The 16,887-nt window shown below is 43.9% G+C and overlaps 1 protein-coding gene across 4 annotated transcripts in view; it reads right to left on the bottom strand.

Moving 5' to 3' along the window:
- FHIT (fragile histidine triad diadenosine triphosphatase) overlaps positions 1–16,887 on the bottom strand; it is a 1,048,842-nt gene that overhangs the window by 822,597 nt on the left and 209,358 nt on the right. The window contains exon 1 of one of the 4 annotated variants that reach the window (XM_083725436.1): positions 6,966–7,108. The exons of the other annotated variants lie outside the window; for them this stretch is intronic. The gene's annotated coding sequence lies outside the window, so the exon portion shown is untranslated. Of the gene's footprint in view, positions 1–6,965; positions 7,109–16,887 lie in introns of those variants that run through there. 4 annotated transcript variants of the gene reach the window in all.

Below are 16,887 nucleotides of genomic sequence, written 5' to 3'. Positions count from 1 at the left end.
GTTCTGTCAGTGCTTGGACATCTAAACACTCTTCGCACAAGATGTTAAAAGTAGTTAACAGCCTTGACCAAAAAACGAGTAAGAAACTTAGCAGAATGCATGTGCTGCTTTTCATGACAAGTGCTTATTAAATTGTATTATTCCAATGGATAGAATATTGTGTTGCTGTTTTCCCTGAAGTTGTTCCCATTTGCATAACTTATGCATGCCGCGAAATGAATACAGCCTTTTGTGCCTTGAACTCAGCTAATACAGCTTGCCATTTTTACCTTTCTAAGATATGAGTAATGCGGTCTGAATGCCCAGAGGCTTCCCATAATGCATACATATGATTTATTATTTCTGTGTTTGTTTCCCACCCACCCCCTCGCTCATACACATGGACACATTAAATAAAGATTAATAAGACCTTTCCGGGCACCATCATCAGTACTGCAAATGACAGACGTCATGCTGATGGGACTCGCATCCCATCAAACGACCCGGCTTGCGCAACAAAACCCCCCGCGTGCGCGCACACACACACAAAATGGACTGAGTGCATTTCAAATCAAACAATGCCTTGGAGCACATCACATTTAAGAAGGGAAGTTTTAAGAATCTTTTAAGAATGATGGCTGGAAAATAGATCTTCTGCCCCAGCTCTTTATTATAGTGCCAGCACAAGTCATTTTACACGATATGCAGCATGGAGGACTTCCAAAGGTTTTGCACCATCCAGGGACTCTTTAAATTCAGGACGACTGGAGAGTATAGAATAGAATGCCTTATGAACTGTTCAGCTCTCCCCTTGGCTCTCGGCTCCATTCTAATGCTGGTTTCAGGCCCTCTGCTTGCAGGGGGAGTCCTCTGCATCAGGAGATGAGGAACCTGCGATCCTCCAGATGTTACCAGATGTCAACATCCATCCCAAGCAGTATAGCCAATGGTGAGGGATGGTGTCCGTTGGGGTCCACCAACATCTTGAGTACCAAAATATCCCCATCCCTGTTCTGCCTAACGGGGAAAGGCCCCAGTCCACAGAAATGTGTTCCTTTGAGGAGAGAAGGCATTCAAAGGAGGAGGAGGAGAAGGAGGAGGAGGAGAAGAAGAGGAGGAGAAGAAGAGGAGGAGAAGGAGGAGTTTGGACTTGATATCCTGTCTTTCACTCCCCTTAAGGAGTCTCAAAGCGGCAAACAATCTCCTTTCCCTTCCTCCCCCACAACAAACACTCTGTGAGGTGAGTGGGGCTGAGAGACTTCAGAGAAGTGTGACTGGCCCAAGGTCACCCAGCAGCTGCATGTGGAGGAGCGGGGACGCGAACCCGGTTCACCAGATTACGAGTCCACCCCTCTTAACCACTACACCACTGCTGGAGGATACATTTGTTTATATATGTCTCTTTTGATATCAACACCTATCCCTAGAACCTACCATCCAATTCCCCACAACATTTCGCAAGACCATTAATGGCCATTACATTTGCAACAGGGGCAACTGAGGTTGAAATACACAAACCTGGTGAGTCCATGAATGATCTTTTTATTATTATTATGTATTACATTTATACTTCTCCTTTTTTAGCAGCTCAGAAGAGCGCACATCACTGTCTCCACTAGCGATGTTATCTTAACAACAGTTCTGAAAGGTAGGCTAGGCTGAGAGCAGGTGATTCATGGCATAAGTGGGAACTTGAACCTGGGTCATATCTTCCCCTGCCCACTGCAAGCCTGTTCAAAACTATTAAGTGAGTAATGGCCATACATATAATGCTCTTTTTAGAAACGACAAGCAGCCTCCACCCATCTTGGACGGTGGCTAAGGCCTTTTAGGTGAGCTCCTCTCATATCAAAGCGTAAGTCATTTTAGGATTATCTTTAGGTACAAAAGATGCCAGCATGAAAAAGAAGCACTGGAAATATGAATATATAACAATAAGGGAATGTTTGCTTGCATCAATTTTATGGCTGTGAAAGCCATTAAAATTTGAAAGGGAGAAGTCAACGTAGGATGATAGCAGGCAGCTTACAAACAAATGGATTTTCTGAATGCACCGCTGAATAATTATGTTTATTAAGTTAATCTGGTTTTTTTGCTATTGTTTAAATTATTCTAATTAACAATAACAATGAAAATGAGGACGCTCTTTTAATATAATTCAGGGCATGCCATAGAATTCTGATTTCCACCCACCCACCCTGTTAGATTTTCAAGGAAAAAGTATGAAGTGGCTACATGCTTGAAAGTGGACTCAGTAGGGCAACATGTTTCTGAAACCATGTACGGGGTTAGGCCTCTTTTGCACTGTGGCTGGAAAAAGTGCACACATATGAACACATATGGCACATATGAACTCCCAGATACCATGATTACTAGAAAGTTCTGAATACTTTTGGTCTTCTTCTTAACAGTAAGTCCGATTGTCTTCCATGACACGGTCTTAACAGTAAGTCCGTGAGTGACTGTGGAGGCCAGTTCTGGATCCACACATCCTTCAGTGGGGACATAGGTTTCTGGGTGGGAGTTGATCACAGTGAGGGTTTGCCAAGCGTGCCTCCTCTTAACATGTTTCTCCCATTCGTCCTGAGTTTGAGCATCTTCAAAGTCCATGACACCTTTGGTAAAGGCTGTTCTCCAATTGGAGCACTCGCAGGCCAGTGTTTCCCAGTTGTCGGTGTTTATACTGCATTTTTTTAGATTTGCCTTGAGAGAGTCTTTAAACCTCTTTTGTTGACCACCAGTATGACGCTTTCTATTTTTAAGTTTGGAATAGAGTAGTTGCTTCGGAAGACGGTAATCAGGCAACTGAATAACTGAATAACATGACCAGTTGATGTTGAAGAATCATTGCTTCAACACTAGTGATCTTTGATTCTTCCAGTACACTGGCATGAGTTTGCCTGTCTTCCCAAGCAATGTGTAAAATTTTTCGGAGACACCGTTGATGGAATCTTTTGAGGAGTTGGAGATTGGCTTTATAAGTGGTCCATGTTTCACAAGCATACAGTAAGGTTGGTAGTACAGGGTGAGTCTTTTAAAAGAGCCCCCATGGAACATGTGTACTCTGTATTCATGTGGCATCTTTTAAAGGACTCACCCTGTACAATGGCTTTGCAAGCAAGCATTTTGGTTTCCCTGCGAATGTCCCAGTCCTCAAACACTCTGCACTTCAACTGGGAGAAAGCTGCACTTGCAGAGCTCAGGCCATCAGTGTCGGCCCTTGTGGAAAGATAACTGCCCAGATAGAAGTGATTGACACTTTCCAATATTACACAATTGAGTTGAATCTATGGCACTGCAGAGGGGTTGTTTTGTGCTTGTTGGTGCAGCACTTTGGTTTTTTGGATGTTGAGTGATAGACCAAGCTTTTTGTAAGCTTCTGCGAATATATTTAGGATGGTTTGGAGGTCATTCTCTGAGTGTGCACACACTACATTGTCATCAGCATACTGACATTCTATGATGAAAGTTACCGTAACCTTACTCTATGCTTTCAGCCTACTCAGATTAAAGAGCTTTCCATCTCTTCGATATAGGATTTCTACTCCAGTGGTGAGTTTCCCTTCGAAAAAGTGTAGGACCATGGCAATGAAAATAATAAATAGAGTTGGGGCAGTAACACAGCCCTGTTTAACACCTGGTCCCACTGTGAATAGTTCGTTTTGAGAGCCATTGTTATCTGCGATTGTTGCTGTCATATTATCATGGAGGAGCCGAAGGATGTTCACAAATTTAGCTGGGCAGCCAATTTTCAGAAGGACAGTCCATAGGGCATTATGATTTACAGTGTCGAAGGCCTTAGTAGGTCAATAACGCCATATACAGTGGTACCTCGGTTTAAGAACTTAATTCGTTCCGGAGGTCCGTTCTTAACCTGAAACTGTTCTTAACCTGAAGCACCACTTTAGCTAATGGGGCCTCCCGCTGCTGCCGCACCGCCAGAGCACGATTTCTGTTCTCATCCTGACGCAATGAGATTCTAGCCTTCTGTGTGGAGCAGCATTTTGAATTAATGTAGCAAAAAGGAGGATTCAAATAAGTGGGAAAGGAAATCCTATGAACTGGTATTGCGGATGTCATCGAAAAGCACCCTTCTGTACAGCTCCTACTGAGCAACCTTCTGGATATAAAACAGGAAAATAGCAGAAGCAAAAGACTTTGGAATTAGACCCAAACCCTTAAGATTTTTTAAAGCAGAGTAAAAGAAATTCTCGGCTTCACATTACATCTATCCTTGTTTAACCACTTTTTTATGCTGCACTATGTTAACCATAATAGGGAGCACTTAGAATATAAAGCTAAAAACCAAAGCATTGCAGGACTGCTAAACATTACAACAGTGGTCTAATGGCTAAACTAGGTAGAGATTTCCAACAGAGGACAGGAATAAAGATTGGGATTCATTGTATATTTTGACAATGGCTGGCCCACACTCTTTCTTTCCTTTCTTTTTTTACTTCTTCTTATCATCTCCAGATAAAGCAATGGTCAGATCTATTTTAAAATGACATCAGGAAGCAGGGGAAGGAAACATATAGCTTGTATTGCGAGAAGTTAAAATGGGCTTTTTCCAACAACAAAAGCCCAGCACTGTGATGTTCCCATACAGGAAGCAAGGACTGGCAAAGACCAGCTTTCTCCATCATCAGAGACCCAAGTCATGTGTCCTTTCACCTCCACCACAATGGCCTTTGTGGCGCTTCACTGGGGCCTCCTGCTTGGCACAGATGCAACCTTGAAGGCAAGCCAAAAACCTGAATATCTGAAACGAGCCTCAGCGTTCAAAGACCTGATGCCTTCTGCTCTCTGGTTTTGGTCTTAAAGGATGGGAGCCAACAACCCACATTTCATAGTGAGGCTCACTTCATGCATGCAAAAGAGAGTTTTCTCAGATTAAGACTTGGCAGAAAACTGAGATTTTATCCTTAGGCAGGAAATTCATCCTTACTCAAGAAACATTCAAAGGCCTGTAGCACACATTACATCTGGGTGGTGTTCATACTCAAGTTAATATGTGGTAAACCTGCAGTAGTTGCAATATATCCCACATCTTCTAGCTCTATATTACTTACACTGAGTAGCAGTGGACCTCCAGGGTTTCAGACAAAGAATACTCACAGTCTAAGGTTACCAGACGTCCCCGTTTCCTGGGGACAGTCCCTGGATTTACAAATCAGTCCCCTGACAAATCCACCTACAGTGGTACCTCGGGTTAAGTACTTAATTCATTCCGGAGGTCCATTCTTAACCTGAAACTGTTCTTAACCTGAAGCACCACTTTAGCTAATGCCACGCCGCAGGAGCACAATTTCTGTTCTCATCCTGAAGGAAAGTTCTTAACCCAAGGTACTATTTCTGGGTTAGCGGAGTCTGTAACCTGAAGCGTATGTAACCTGAAGGGTATGTAACCCGAGGTACCACTGTATTTTTGTAGGAAATTGAAAAGTATCCCCGGATTCATTGAAAAAAAATCTGGTAACCTTATCCCAGTCCTATCCAGAGATGCCACAGACTGAACCTTTCGTTACATTTCTTCTAATAATCAATATTAATTTTCCTTACAGACCACCCGTTGCTTTTTACAGGCAACTCCCCATTTATGCTCGTTCAAGGCATGTGAGACCACGCACATGCACATCACCACAAATCCAGAAGTGGCACAAAGGGGGCAAAAATGGCCCTAAAAATAATGCGAAAACGGCATAAAATGGCATGAAAACAGTGTCTATCATTCACGTGTGCCTTTGCAAGTACAATCCTAGGAGCCCTTGTATCAACCTTTGAGGCCTGTGGAGAGCTGGTGTTTGAGAAAGGATGTTTGGAGGGAGCAATGGTGGTGCCTGCAGGCTTCTTCAATTGTGTTCCCAATATAGGCGATCTCATTGAAACATCTGATGCCTCCCTGTGTAAATGGGGAGTTGCCTGTACATATCGTTCCAAGGCAATTGTTCCTCATCAATTTCACACATACACAAAAATTATATAGCCCTGTGAGTTTTCATGTATGTGGTAAACATCAGCTGCCATCATATGGGAGCCCAGGCACAACACATACCTCCACATGAAACTACAGTGGTTCCTCAGGTTAAGTACTTAATTCATTCTGGAGGTCCGTTCGTAACCTGAAACTGTTCTTAACCTGAAGCGCCACTTTAGCTAATGGGGCCTCCTGCTGCCACCGCGCCGCCACCGCACTATTCCTGTTCTCATCGTGAAGCAAAGTTCTTAACCCGAGGTAATATTTCTGGGTTAGCGGAGTCTGTAACCTTAAGTGTATGTAACCTGAAGTGTATGTAACGCAAGGTACCCCTGTAATATGGTCGCATCTTACGTTGACGTGGCAAATCAAATTCAAATATCCTCCCCACATAAGGCAATGAGATTTAGCCTAGGAACTACCCCCTGCTATCTAGCTGAAATAAATAAGAGCAAAAGCACCATGGATTATAAACTACAAGTTCAAGCTACTGAGCAGGCTACAGACAAGGGAGGTTTAAGGCTGAGGTAGTCAGGAGCTTGGACAAAGAAGGCAGGTCACAAGAGGTAAAAAGCTAAACACTGCACCAGAAGCACCAACTGGTTTCCTAAATAACAGTGAATCGGGAAGAACCTGTTTTGATCTCCAGTCTTCTCTGATCTCTTCTAAAGGTCTGAGCAGCTCTTTTGGAATCTCTGCAAGACGGTGCTCTGGACTTCCTTGGTAAATGTATGTTTGGTGGTTCTGCTGAAGGGGAGATGCACTTTTTCTCTGGGTGGCATGCACCTGGAATGTTGAATGGGTTTGATAAGGCACCCTTTCTCCATAGACTCATTGAGTTGGAAAGGGCCGCAAAGGTCATCTACCCCCAACCCCCTGCAATGCAGGAATCTTTCACCCAATGTGGGGCTTGAACCCACAAACCTGGGATGAAGAGTCTCATGCTTCACACAAAACATTTCCCTCCTCTATCGATGGGAACGGCGGGTTTCTTAGAATCACTACATACCTAGATTGAAGATGTTGCAAACTTCTAGGGCACCACTGCAATTTCCATGAGCATCTCTTTTCAGACAGTCCCCCTGGATCTGCCATGCTTGACAAGGAACCTCTGGTATATGCAATCTGGGGGGAAATGGCTCGTAACAGTCGTCGCCCAAGCAGACTTTTGCTTACCAAGTCAAGCACACTAATTAAAAAGCAATATTACAATTTTATTTAGATGGAAAGGTTTGCCAAAGTGGTTTCCTACTTGAAGTTAGTCAACTGGCCATTAACCAAAACAACGAAGGACCTGGAAGCCCCAAAGTAAATCTTATTTGGGTGTCTTGAAAACTGACTCCAATCCACAGTGCTTTCCCTGACACTAAGTACATACAGATATGGGTGTCTAAACAACCCCTGAAACTAGGCGTTCTTCCTAGAAGGCACAGGCCCAAGAGGTCTTGTCTTTGCCCTGCTGCTTTCTCCCAGAAAACCCACTCTTTAGTGATAACAAATGCCAATCCATGGAAAACCCAATCGCTCCTAATAAATATATTGTTGAAATTCAGCACTAAACTGCAGATTTTCCCTGGGGAGAGTAATGGGGAAAACAGAGATGCAGATGAGCCCTAGCAGTGAAGGAAGCATTCCATCCTGAATGGATTTTCAAAGGAGGGGATGTCCCATCAGATGTCAAAGAGATAAACAACTACCTGACATTTAGAAGGCATCTGAAGGCAGCCCTGTTCAGGGAAGTTTTTAATGATGTGTGACATTTTAATGTATTTGTAATCTTTGTTGGAAGCCGCCCAGAGTGGCTGGGGAAACCCAGCCAGATGGGTGGGGTACAAATAAATTAGTAGTAGTAGTAGTAGTAGTAGTAGGTAGTCAACACAAGATCAGTATTCCGAACCTTAGCATTGTATCTCAGTTCAGCATCCCATGAATAAGACGTGGGCCTAGCTACCTGTATCAGAGGAAAGGATTATGAGAATTTTGTTGCTCCTATTCTCTTTTGTGATAATAAACTTGCCTAAACTGTCAAGGGAGTTGGGGAACAAATGAGTTAAATCAATAAAGAAAAGTGTGTGCTTGCAATTATTTCATTTCACTGGTCAATGTACAGTGGAAACAAGAAAACGGAGACCTTTTTAAGGAAAGCATAATCTGTGTTTGATCTAGTTGAGAAGTCTTGGTGTCAGCATTTTAAATATCACAACAAAATGCTGATAGTCATTATGTTAATGTGGAGGTGAGGGATGGGAGAACAAGAAGTCACACTAAATGGGCCTAATTTGTTTTGTGTTTTCATGGTGGCGAAGACTTGGCAACAGAACCTTCAAATGGGGAAAATAATATCATGTTACTGGGTCATACAATCACTGCAATAAGAACCAGATAAGGAACTGATCTTCAGAATTATTTGCAAAACAAAAAATACCTGTAATACATCGGTGGGGAGCATATAAAGGAACTAAATCCTGGGACTGTGTCTTATGAAGAGATTTTAGGACCAGGAATGTAATGAGCAAAATATAATCAAATTAAAATAAATTGCTTAAGGTATCAGTCTGTCTTTCCTGGTTTACCTAGCCAGGAAAAGTCTTTAGGGCTGTCTGCACTTAACATGAGACAAATGCTGAGAAAGTGAATAATTAGAGGTGACTTGTACCACCAATGCTAGAAACTTTTGCAAATGATTTCTAGGGCTGAGCCTAAACAGATTCCTCCCCCCCACTTTTGGAGCCTTGTTCACAGTTGACAGACAGAGGCCTCCAGTTTTGTAGGTTTTAGATCTTAACCGTAATAACTCACAAGTCATGCTCATTTCAGTGAGGCAGTGTTATGGGTCTGGGGAAGCAGGACCCACCCCCAATTTTCTCTACATTCAGTGAAGGGTTAGAATTTGAGCAAACTCATAAATTCATGAATGAAGCAAGGGCTGGAAATAATACTGGCTAGCTTCCTCATGAGGCCAGCCTGGCAATGGCTCATGTGGGGGCGGGTCGTTGAAGAAATAAAAGGATGAGAATGACCTGGCTTGTTTGATAATGGCAAGCCATCGGCAAAACTAAGACCCTGTGCTCAGTAGCTTTTGGGGTAGGGTAGCAGTGGCTTGATGTAAGCAACCGGGGGAGGGGGCAGGGGCGGAGCAAGGTGGGGGTGGACCCCTGGATGTCATTACCGAGGGGGATGATATTCGGTGTGCCACCCGCCCGCAACTCCCGCCTACCCCAAGCCGTCGGGGGAAAGGGGGGCAGTTGCACCACTTTTCGCCGCTTCGTTTTGACAACCCCTAGAGAAAACAGCAGTGAGTTTAGAGTGCCAGCATCGTGCACTTTGTTTGATACCATATAGGGACTTCTTCAGAGAACAGACAAATCCCTGTTTTACCTGTATGCCATCAGGTGGAAGCATATAAAGTGATTCACCTAAGGTTCCGTACAAAAATGCTGTATTCACATCGTGAAGAGAAATGTGTAGATACTCTTCTGCAGCAAGTTTGAGCATAAGCCTAATGCTCTCATATCTCACGGTGGGTGAGTAGGTCTCGTGATAGTCTTCTCCTGGTACCTGTGAAAAACCTCTAGCTACCAATCTGGCTTTGTGTCTGATTATCTTGCCATTTTGATCTGTCTTTGCTTGACAGCAAATGGGTATTCAAAGCCTGAAACTGTTGGAACTAGCTTCCATGTTTTGTTCCTCTCTAAGGAATCAAGCTCAGCTGGAGGAGGCAGGCAGGCAGGGAGAGGACAGGAAGTAGGCAGGCGATCAAACAAGCAGAGGGTGGAGGGAAGGAGAGAAGCGGAAGCTCTCTCAACTTAGGGCCTAAACCCTGCAACCCTAAAAAAGCTCAACAACTTTGGTCAATCTCCTTCCCTTAAAAAAGCTCAACAACTCCTGGTAGATCACAGGATGGGTAGATCACAGTCAGTCTTTTTATACTGTGAGTAGATCTCTTGGAAGTCCAACAAGATTTCAATGGGGGGGGTGCACATGACAATAAATTTTCTGCACCGGGTACCACCTGACCTTGCTACGCCACTGGGAAGGGGATGTGTTTTGCAATGAGCTTGAGAAACAGAGGATGCCAGGGAGGGAGTGTTGGATGCAGAAAGGAAGGAGTTGCTTCCTGCAAGTTCTGCTGGGAATGAGAATGAGGAAATGGGCAGAACATCATGCAAGGACTGAAGAGGAGAGGCCTGGCAGGCTGGCTGGAGCAGGCTGTTAAGGAGCGACGAGATGGTGCTTAGGATGTCTCGGAATCCAATGCTCTGCTGCTGGGAAGGACAAGCTGCTCTTGAAACGTGAACACTGCAAACTCTCTCCATAAACTCAGGTGCCAACATGCGTGAATAAATCGTATTTCTTAAAGACTCTGCCATGCCTCATTCCAAAGGAACAAAAACCCTGGTTAAGTGCCAAGACCTCTGGAATCTCACACCTCTCGGCAGAGATTTGGGTGGCCGGTAAAAGGCAGGTTAGCATGCTTAGGATTTCAGACTGCATCTCTCCTGTTCTCCATTCCTCTGCAGCTACACAGACCACACTGACTGAGAAAGGGGTGAAAAGCCACTGCTTTATAAATGGGATATATCTGGGCAGTTGTTAGAAAGGAGGAATTCAGACACAAAGTCTGCAGTGAGCATTGCAGGGTGGGCTCTCAGCTGCCCTGACACTTGACAGCATCAGGAAATCAGTGATGGGGATGAGGGGGAAGAGTCCTAACCTCAGTTGAGTGTCAGCACATTTATGCACACACAAAAAATTATATCTGATACACTTCTGTCATCAGGCACATAAAAATATATTATCTGGCTTACCGTTGGCAGGACTATATATTCACAACAAAAAGGTTTACGCTAACAAACTTTACTCTGCATGTGTGTGCATGTGTGTGTGTGAGAGAGAGAGAGAGAACTCTGTAAGCCACTACGAAAAGGTAAGTGAATCTATTTCCCCCCTTCTATTCATTATGAGGAAACTTGCAAGTATTCTTAAGCTAAAGCCTGTAAATTCCACCTCCCTTAGAAAGCTTCTTTTTTAAAAAAAAAGTCACAGAGAGGCACTACTAGCATGCAACTTGTAAATTTTACTCAGCTCTGCAGGAAATTGGCTCCTATTATGTTGGCGTCCCTGAATGTGTCAAACACTTGTTTATTACAGCAGTGCTGTACTCATTGAGTTTTCCTCCAAAAGGCTGAAATCGGTAAGCTGTGGCTTACCGGTGCTTCTTAGTGCTGACTTCCCCACTTTTTCCTATTAAAAAATATGCAATGAATATTTCTCAATAACCCCTACTGCTTTCATCTATAATAACAGACAGAAATAATTCAAAAATGCTGCCTGGAGGCCTTAAAGTATCGTCGGAGCTACCCCTCAGTTTATTTTTCCCACTGTAAAGAATTATACAAGAAGTCCAGAATATGTCAGACTCCCTTCCCATGCAAATCAATGGTTGCGTGAGTCTTCAGAGACCAACAGCAGAACACTCCATTGCTCATATTGATAAAAGCCCAACCTTGAAGATCTTATAGCAGGCGATGGGGAAGCTGTGGTGTACCAGATGTTGTTGGACACCAGTTCCCTTTAGTCCTCAGCCAGCACTGCCCATTACAATGGTACCTCAGGTTACATACGCTTCAGGTTACATACACTTCAGGTTACAGACTCTGCTAACCCAGAAATAGTGCTTCAGGTTAAGAACTTTGCTTCAGGATAAGAACAGAAATCGTGCTCCGTCGGTGCGGCAGCAGTAGGCCCCATTAGCTAAAGTGGTGCTTCAGGTTAAGAACAGTTTCAAGTTAAGAACAGACCTCCACTGTATCAGGAATGATGGGAGCTATGGTGCTATAATATATGGAGGTCCTTAGGATCACCTTCTTTGCATTATTATTATTATTATTATTATTATTGTGTCAGCAAATCTCAAGGCAGATTCAAAACAGATCACAGTATCAGGAATAGGGTGGGTCCTAAAACAAACATCTCAGGTTTCAGATGCCAGGGTAAATGGTTTGTTTATCTTCAGCATTCACTGAAAGTTGTATAGTGAAGAAGCCAGACACAGTTCTGCGGGGAGGAAATTACACAATTTAGGGGTTGCCCCACAGTATGCCCTCTCCCAGGTCACCTACCCCCAAGATTCTGAGGACAGTGGAACTAACACCTGGGAGATATTGTAGGGCAGAAGGCAGGCTTTCATATATTTGGGGCTTTAAACACTAGTGTGAGTACCTTAAATTACTCCCAGAAACCAACTGGCAGCAGTTTCAGAACAAGGGTTATATGAGCTCTAAATGTAACCCTAGTTAGTAATCTGTGAGTCATCTTCAAGGGCAATCCCACAGGACTAGTTACAACAATCTAAAAGACAACAACAACAAAACAGTTTTAAAACTTACGTTTAAAAATTATGGGAAGTTTTTTGAACCACAAAAGCCTGCCCCAAATGCATGTGAATGCATTAGAAGGGTGGAGCAGAAATTCTCGAATAAAAATAAAATAATAAACATGGTATGTACTATGGGGCAAACAGTAGCTGCGGGAGGGTGGGGTAACTTCCCTCCTCCAGCTCTATGGCCCCAATCCAAATAGAAAGCCTCTCAACCACACAAAAAACCCCATGAGGTTGAGACATCTTAAGAGTTGGATGGGTTTCAGAGAATAGGTTCCCACACAGAACAGGACAACAGAAGACTGCACCTTAGTTTTGTGTGGGCAAAGTTGCCTAGACACCAGCTACTTCTTGGCTGTATCCAATTAGAGCAGACCCACTAAAATTAACAGGCCTAAGTTGAGTCATGTCCATAAATTTCAGGGGGTCACCTCTAACTACCCTTGGATACAACCCTCTGTCTCCATAGGTTTCCTTATGAGCCAGATAGTAAGCTTACATCACTTTGGACCAACCAACAAGAAATATCACATATGACCAAACTAACACTGATGAAATCCAGAAAGCAAGGAACTTGTCGAAGTAATTTTCCCTATCAAAGGCAGCAGGAAGAAGCTAGTAACACTTTGGTCAACAGTTCATTGTTGATGCACTTCAACCATACATTGCTGGAGAGCCCTATCTACCGGAGTAAGCCCTACCCTCTGCCTTTGGCTTCCCCTGGACCATCTTTGTCTTTCCCTGATGACTTGTTCTACTGAGGAAAACAATGGCAGAAAGGTATGTGTCTTTTTAAGGTCAATAAGCTCAAAACCTGCAGGACTGCTTCAGGAAATCTTTCATTTCTCTGTGTCCAGCTTGGATGCTGCCAGCCCAGAACACCAGTTCCTACTCTCTCTCTTTCTTCAATTATTCCTGCAAAGGTTCCCTGATGCTTCCAGACTTCATTCTTGCCCACATCCAGATGGGAAAATTCCTCCAAGTTCCCAAGATGTTCACTAATTTCTCACTGCTGTCCTTTCCCACGACAGGACGCTTGTTCAAACCAGTAAAAACCCAGTCCTAAGATCCTAGCACTCTTTGTGCGATTATCAAGCATTTTCTTTCTTTCTTTCTTTCTTTCTTTCTTTCTTTCTTTCTACCTGGCTGATAACTTATGGCTTGGGCATTCTAGTGAGTAATTTGAAGCCTTGGTAATTTCCACCAGCTCCCCTTTATCAAATCTTCAGGCTGATGGGGATGTTGAATATCCAGCAATATTTAGGTAGGTAATGCAAGTTATACACTTTCGAAATATGAAGGCCGGCTAACTGCAGTGAGGCAAAATTTCAAACTGTGGAATAGATAAGGAGGTGCAAACATAACCTTAAAAAATGCAATAATGTTTCTGAACTGCAAAAAAAGGGTGCTATTTCAAGGATAAAAATCAACAGTAAGAAAAGTTCTGCAGCGTAGCAGATTAAGGTTTCACACACAGCAGAAAAGACAAATGGTGTGAGCAGGCACAATGCAGCTGCGAAGCATCTTTCATATTAATATATAGAGCAAAGAGCCAAAGCTAGGGAGAAGGCTCCACGTTGATTTCCTTTGTTAAAGCTCCTGAGAAGCACTTCACGAGTACATAAGACTCACCTTTCTCGTTTCCATCAGATGGAGGAGGTAGAGAGGGACAGGGCCTGGGGTGTGTGTTGTTCACTATTCTGTGAACCCAAACTAGATCCATTATTTCTATAAGCAACCCCAGTGAGTCGTCCTCTTCTATGCAGAGAACACAAGACAGGCCAATGCCCTCTGCAGAAGCTTGCAAATTATGGACAAAACTAAGCATGAAATGCAAGGGTGGCGGGAAACAGATGAGAGGAAGCAATCCCAGCCACCTGGCAAAATTTGAGTATATTTCTAAGAGTAAGAAAGATTGGGAGGGGGGGAGAGCAAGTAAGGGAAACAATTACCTTTGAAAGCAACAATGAATGGATGCACTGCAGAACTTTACTCATCTTCATCTCAGGCACCAGTGTTTATTAAATTATAAGCTACTAAAAAGCCCCCTTTGAAAATGTCATTTTTCCCCTCTTTGACAGAGAAATAAGAAAAGTAATAAAGACGCATTGGCGATGCACAGCTGTGTAAAAACACAGAAGGAATTAAAAGATCCTGTTTACAAGAACTGATGGATGGCCCAGAAGTGAAGGCAATGCCTGAAAATGTCAGAAACCTGATTAAAACGCAGCATAGAATCATAGAATCATAGAGTTGGAAGAGACCACAAGGGCCATCGAGTCCAACCCCCTGCCAAGCAGGAAACACCATCAGAGCACTCCTGGCATATGGTTGTCAAGCCTCTGCTTAAAGACCTCCAAAGAAGGAGACTCTACCACACTCCTTGGCAGCAAATTCCACTGTCGAACAGCTCTTACTGTCAGAAAGTTCTTCCTAATGTTTAGGTGGAATCTTCTTGTAGTTTTGATCCATTGCTCCGTGTCCGCTTCTCTCAAATGCAGCAGCATTTGATCTTCAGGCTGAACACAGAACTCATATCTTTCATACTCTCCTTACTGCACAGGAGCAAAATCCAGTTAATTCAATTGTTTTGCAGATGAAACGGCATTGGTGCAGTTACCCATGTGTTGCAGTTGGTTCCTAAGGAAGCGTGATTATGCAACAATGTCTATAATTCTGTGTCATTCAGCATTATGGTAACAGAGCTGCCCCTAATGTCAATATCCAAGCTACCATGGCCAAATTCAGCCATTCAGAAGACAGGGCCTCCAAGCTCATTTGGGGCAGATGGCCTTTAAAGCATTCTGGATCCAGGTTGTTTCAGGGTTTGAGGACCACTCACCATAACAAAAGAGCGTGTGGCCATGTTCTATAGGCTGTAGGAAAAACTAATGCAGCAACAAAATCCCAGTACAGTTATGTGCCCAGAACACTGATTATGCCCTTTTTCTGGTCCTTTACTCTGATTCCAATAGATGCTATACAACAAAATACCGTATTTTTCGCTCTATAGGACACACCCGACCATAGGACGCACCCTGTTTTAGAGGGGGAGAACAAGGGGGGGGAAATCTCCCCCTCTCTGCTCAGCGCCCCTTCAGCGAAGCGGCAGGAGAAACGGAGCCACTTCCCTCCCTCTCCACTGAAGCCAGGAGAGTCTTGCTCTCCTGGCTTCAGCGAAAGGAACCTGAAGCCTTCGGAGCGCAGCGCAAGTTCCCGCTGCTCTCCAAAGGCTTCAGGCGGCTATCCCTGAAGCCTGGAGAGCGAGAGGGGTCGGTGCGCACTGACCCCTTTTGCTCTCCAGGCTTCAGCAAAAGCAACGCGAAGCCTCCAGAGCGCGGAGGGAGCGCTCCCTCTGCGCTTCGGAGGCCTTGCATTGCTATCGCTGAAGCCAAGGAGCCTGCATTCGCTCCATAGGATGCACACACATTTCCCCTTCATTTTTGGAGGGGGGAAAGTGTGTCCTTTAGAGCGAAAAATACGGTATATACCAAGTCGAAGCAGGTTCCTGAATGAAAAAGGTCTTTAATTCCTTGGTGCATGTTGCCTAAAAGTATGAGCAGAGAGAGCTCAATAACAGCGCGCCCATTGTTTGGTCACTAAAAAAGAGCTACCAGCCCATGGCAGCTTCAGCACAGAAAATACATTTCATATTCAGTATCTCTGCTCGCCGAGCACTTTATCATGCCAAAACACAGTGCAATGATTGTAATTTAATAATACAGACTGCAGAACCCAGTAACAGTTGAAAACTAGAGAAAACAAATGAGCTTTCCACTCCAAGCCAGATGTCAAGTTCCTCTGAATCAGGCTGTCTCTAGGCACACACTGATAATAAATAGAAATGAATGGATATTTTTATTAAGGTATAGTGGGTCAGCCTCAAATGCTGAGGCCCTGAAAATGAGAAACTAGAGAGCATTCAAAAAGTGGACATGGCACATTAATTCACAACAGAGACTGCAGACAACAGAGAAACATCTGCATTTTCAACATATGCAGAATAAGGTAAGCTCCACAGTTTTCAGTGAATCAGCTTGCAAGCTTTTACAGGCACTGGAAAGGGGTGACCTGACTGCAAAAAGGACTGACTACCTTGTCAACAATAGCTGAGGTCTACAAAATTACTAACTGCGTAGCATTAGCAGCAGGGGACTGTAAACTTAAGATGGAGTGCATTATGCCTGCTCAGATGCTTGGATAGCCTTACTTATTGATGTATTGAAAAGAATTATCCTGTCTTTCGGCTTTAGAGATTTCAAATTCAGTTTGCATTCAACTATACAGGGCCTTCACATTTAAGGAAGCCGTTTATTTATACAAGTTTTCTACTTGTATGATTTTTAAACCACCTGTCATCAAAGACAGGGGCTGGCAAACTTTTTCTGCGGGGGGGGCGGTTCACTGTCCCTCAGAACTTGTGGCGGGCTGGAGCGCATGCATGCGCATGCATGCGCATGCACACACACACACCTTCCCTCCCTCCTTCCCTCAGAGATACCTCCATTCACCATGTTCAGATGGAGCAGACTGGGCTGGGCTGGACTGG

Source organism: Podarcis gaigeae (assembly GCF_964106915.1).
Source record: "Podarcis gaigeae genome assembly, chromosome: 2".
NCBI classification, from domain to species: Eukaryota; Metazoa; Chordata; class Lepidosauria; order Squamata; family Lacertidae; genus Podarcis; species Podarcis gaigeae.
Note: the sequence above shows the minus strand (reverse complement) of the source record. Positions and strands in the feature narration are given on the sequence as shown.